The sequence below is a fragment of the Balaenoptera musculus genome, chromosome 17 (assembly GCF_009873245.2).
Source record: "Balaenoptera musculus isolate JJ_BM4_2016_0621 chromosome 17, mBalMus1.pri.v3, whole genome shotgun sequence".
NCBI lineage: Eukaryota > Metazoa > Chordata > Mammalia > Artiodactyla > Balaenopteridae > Balaenoptera > Balaenoptera musculus.
The window spans coordinates 32,293,605-32,298,908 of NC_045801.1; the positions used below are offsets into that span (position 1 = coordinate 32,293,605).

Below are 5,304 nucleotides of genomic sequence, written 5' to 3' on the forward strand. Positions count from 1 at the left end.
GAAGGTCAAAAAACAAATTGCCTTCCAATAGGTTAATAAGAACTGCTTGATTTCAAATCTGAAGACAAGACTACTTCTCTAATGTTTGAATACCGCACTGTATAATGGGAATAGTAATAGATTGAAGGCATGCAAAGTTCTAGTGTCGTGCTTGGCATATAATAAGCGGAAATAAATGTGTTATCTCTTTGCACCTCCTCGATTCTTCTGAGGCTCAGCCACTTGCTCTGACACAAGTCACAACCATCCAACTCAGCTTATGCTCTGGTGATCCCTTGTCTAGGGCCAACCAGTCTGACCAGACACAAACCTGGAATCTGTGGTTTTTCTCACCACTTCCAGACTTGAATGTAACAGCACACTGAGGAGTATAAAATCTAGGTTCTGAGCTGCTGTCTAATGTGTAAGTGTGTTGGTTGGGGTGGGGTGTTTTAATGGAAGAAATTTGACCAGTAAGAAAGAAGAGAGAGGAGATGCAGACCTCCAGTCAGATAAAGTCTGTCTCCCTCTTTTCCTCCCACCTACTGTTCTAAGGCACTTTCACCAAGTAGTCTGATCAGAGATACCAAGTGACCAAGTGGACGCACCTCCCAAGCCACTGTCTTCGTCTTTTTTAGGTTTATCCTAAAGCAGAAGCCAGCGAGGTAACACTTCACCTACTATTGCTTCCCATCCTTAGCAACTTCACTTCCCCCTTTCTCACTTTCACTACCCTGAAAATTGTACCCCCCAAATAAAGCATCACCTCTTAATCCTTGACTCAGGCTCTGTTTTCTACAGACAGTTGAATATGACTATTTTTATTAATAAAATAGTTCTACCATTTACACTCCCATGCCCAGCCCTCAACAATTGGTCAGGCCATCTTTATTTTAACTGTACTTAAACCAGTTAAAGTCCTATAAAATATCTGCCATGTCATGAATCTAGTGCTTCTTGGGGCATTATGCTAGAATCCTACCCACATATTAATATCAAAGAAAAAAAAAAAGCTTTCTTCTGCTTCAAAATGTTTCATTGAGGAGACGCAAAATGCACACTTTCCCTGTCTTTTCCAGATGTGATTAACTACCCCTACTAATCCCTTTTGCTCTTTTAAACATGTTTTTCAAAGCCCTTTACTAACTCCCACCTTCAAGTCCTAGCCGCTGCCAAAAATAACACCCCTGCCCACCTCTGCCAGCTATCTCCTTCCCATCATTCAGTCAGGCTCTGAGATAAGACCTATTCCAGAAGGCCTCTCCTGCCTAAAATGATAGGGATTATGTAATCACTACCCATGCTGCCCCTAGCGCTAATTTATACTTTTCCATTATGTAATATACATATCACATATGTCCCTGCTCCAGTGTTTTATGTATTGATTCCAGTAAAATACAAAACATTTTTGTAGTTTCTATAAGAGTTATACTTACTCACCTTCCATGATCGCCAGCACTGGAGCTACCAAGACCTTGATAATAGAGGGAAAAAGCAGCCTTCTGGAAAGACTCTCCAGATATTATGATTAAAATTCAGTGCATAAAAGCTAAACAATTGTAATTCATTGATGACCATCATGAAATATCTCTTTTCTATTAGACAGAATTCTGACAGACTGAGTAGAGATCAAATACGGTGCAGGCTCTACCACTTATCAACTCCTTCCTGACAGAAGGCAAATCACTCAACATTTCTCAGCCTCAGTTTCCTCCTTTGCAAATAGGGATGATTGTACGTACTTATGTACCTGCTGTGAGGAAAAAATATACCTTAAATTTAAAGCACTTGGGGACTTCCTTGGCAGTCCAGTGGTTGGGACTTTGCCTTCCAATGCAGGGGTTGCGGGTTCGATCCCTGGTTGGGGAGCTAGGATCCCACATGCCTCATGGCCAAAAAACAAAACAAAACATAGAACAGAAGCAATATTGTAACAGATTCAATAAAGACTTTAAAAATGGTCCACATCAAAAAAAAATCTTTAAAAAAAGTGTAAAGCACTTGGCAGTCATTATTAGTGGTATGAGTGGTAATAGTAGCATTTTCAGAAATCTCCCAGTTTCTTAACTATCACTAAAAATTATAATGACTTCATCTCAATGAAATATTCTAATAAACGTCCTATTCATCATTTGAATTTAGACTGTGCTGTTTTTAAGTTTAAGGACTTGTATCTTGTTTATTTTGCTATTTTTTTTGAATTGAATTGATTCCATATTTAATGAATTAGATAGTACTTGAAAGTTTCCCTTATTTTAGGCTGGCTCTGAATCTAAGACCACACTGCAATGGACTAGTTCCTTATCTATTGGATAATTATTCTTACCAACTAATGGACTTTGACAGCTCTGTAAGACAACTAAGTATAAAATGCTAGACTTTAAGAATCCATGAAGAGGACTTCCCCGGTGGTGCAGTGGTTAAGAATCCGCCTGCCAATGCAGGGGACATGGTTCGAGCCCTGGTCCGGGAAGATCCCACGTGCCGCAGAGCCACCAAGCCTGTGCGCCACAACTACTGAGCCTGTGCTCTAGAGCCCATGAGCCACAACTACTGAGCCCACGTGCCACAACTACTGAAGCCCAAGTGCCTAGAGCCTGTGCTCCGCAACAAAGAGAAGCCACCGCAATGAGAAGCCTGCGCACCGCAATGAAGAGTAGACCCTGCTCACTGCAACTAGAGAAAGCCTGTGCGCAGCAACGAAGACCCAACGCAGCCAAAAATTAATTAATTAATTAAAAAAAAAAAAAAAGAAGCTTTCCGCGTCATGTTGGCCCAGGGCGACTGCGAGTTCCTGGTGCAGCGAGCCCACGAGCTGGTGCAGCAGGAGCTTGTGGGCTGCCAAGGCTTGGCTGATCACAGCCTGCAGCCTCTACCCCACCGACTCCAACATCCAGGTTTATTTGAAACTCTTCCTGGTCGAGTCCAGTGTGAAATGTTACTAAAGGTTATGGAACAATGCTTCAACACTTTGGAACGATCAGAAATGTTGCTTCGGGGGTGGGATTATCTCTTGTGTTGATGAAAATGTTCTAAAATTTGTTCTTGTGTTGGTTGCACAGGTCTGTGAATATACTAAAAACCATTGAATTGTGTACTTTAAATAAATAAATAAATTGTTGCTTCTACTTTTGAGATGATTCCCTGAAACAGTGGTACAGCATAGGGTCGGCCTTGGGGAGGCACTATTGGAGGCTGAAACTATTGAAGAGCAAGAATCTCCTGTTAACTGTTTTAGAAAATTATTTGTGTGTGATGTCCTTCCTCTAATAATTAACAACCATGACGTTCGGTTGCCTGCCAATTTGGTGTGTAAGTACTAGAACAAAGCAGCTGAATTTTATACCGATTATGTCACTAGATCTACTCAAATAGAGAGTCAGCATCAAGGTGCCTAAGAAACGTCTGATTTAATGTCACCGAGCAAACGTAGCTCTCAGAAGTACATAATAGAGGGACTGACTGAAAAATCGTCCCAGATCGTGGACCCTTGGGAGAGGTTGTTTAAGATTTTGAATGTTGCTGGAATGAGATGTGACTGGCAGATGGATAAAGGAAGACAAAGCTATGGTGATATTTTGCATAGACTGAAGGATCTCTGCAGATACCTGAACAACTTTGATAATGAAGCTCATGCAAAATATAAAAACCAAGTGGTTTATTCCACTATGTTGGTCTTCTTTAAGAATGCATTTCAGTATGTCAACAGCATACAGCAGTCTCTATTCCAAGGTCCTAATGCCCCTAGCCAAGTTCCACTGGTTCTTCTGGAAGACATATCAAATGTATATGGTGATGTAGAAATTGATCGCAATAAACACATACATAAAAAGAGGAAACTAGCTGAGGGAAGAGAAAAAACCATGAGTTCGGATGATGAAGACTGTTCAGCAAAAGGAAGGAATCGTCACATTGTTGTCAATAAGGCAGAACTTGCTAACTCAATCGAGGTGTTGGAAAGCTTTAAGCTGGCCAGAGAGAGCTGGGAGCTGCTCTATTCCCTGGAATTCCTTGACAAGGAATTTACAAGAATTTGTTTGGCATGGAAGACTGATACTTGGCTTTGGTTGAGAATCTTCCTCAGTGATATGATCATCTATCAGGGTCAATATAAAAAGGCCATAGCGAGCCTGCACCACTTGGCAGCTCTCCAGGGACCACTTCCTCAGCCATGAACTCAGGACAGGGGACCTTGGAGCATCAGAGGGCACTCATCCAGCTGGTGACCTTCCACTTGGCCTTGGGGGAGTACAGAATGACCTGTGAGAAAGTCCTTGATTTGATGTGCTATGTGGTCCTCCCCATCCAGGATGGAGGCAAGTCACAGGAAGAACCCTCAAAAATAAACCCAAGTTTAGAAAAGGTTCATATCTGAAGCTTCTGCCTTGTACCAGCAAGGCTATCGTGCCCTATTGCCTGCACTTAATGTTAGCTTGTTTTAAGCTTAGAGCCTTCACAGACAGCAGAGACGACATGGCACTGGGGCACGTGATTGTGCTGCTTCAGCAGGAGTGGCCGTGGGGAGAGACCCCCTTTTCTTGAAAGCTGTCAAATAAGATTTGCCAGCAAGGAAACTTCCAATATGAGAATTTTTTCAATTATGTTACAAATATCAACATGCTGGAGGAATTCGCCTACCTGAGAACTCAGGAAGGTGGGAAGATCCATCTGGAACCACAACCCAATCAAGGAATGCTGATCAAGCACCACACGGTCACCCGGGGCATCACCAAGGGCGTGAAGGAGGACTTCCGCCTGGCCGTGGAGTGCCAGGCGTCCCGCTGCGGGGAGAACTTGATGCTCGTGCTGCACAGGTTCTGCGTCAACGAGAAGATCTTGCTGCTCCAGACTCTGGCCTGACTGGCCCTCCCGCCAGAGGCAGCCCACAGCCGCGGGGCTCTGGGGAGACACAAAGCACGGCTGAGCGTTGCCATCGTGCTCTTCAAAAGAAGAAGACCATAGGTGTTTTAACTCATTGGTTGCTTAGAAGTAGTTCCCAACAGTCCAAGAAGATATTTCTATTTTTGTCATATTTTGCAATTTTTGTAAAACAAAAGAACCTGTTTTGTAAATAAAATCATCCTAAATTTGAAAAAAAAAAAAGAATCCATGAAGAAATAAATTGTACTTGTTTGTTCCCAAATCAGCCAAAAAATTTTGTACAGAGCCTGTCTGGCACATACATGAATGACTGAATAAATAAAAGAATAAATGAACAATTGAAAAAAATTTATCCTAAGTGTAGGGGGAACCAGTTTGTGCTTACATCCATTATTAATTATTTGTGATTTAGAGTATCTTCCAAATCCATTTTTGAAACAAACT

General features: G+C 42.1%; 1 pseudogene; it reads left to right on the forward strand.

The window, feature by feature from the left end:
• Positions 1-2,746: 2,746 nt before the first annotated feature.
• On the forward strand, positions 2,747-4,932 carry LOC118883523 (annotated as a pseudogene).
• Positions 4,933-5,304: the final 372 nt, after the last annotated feature.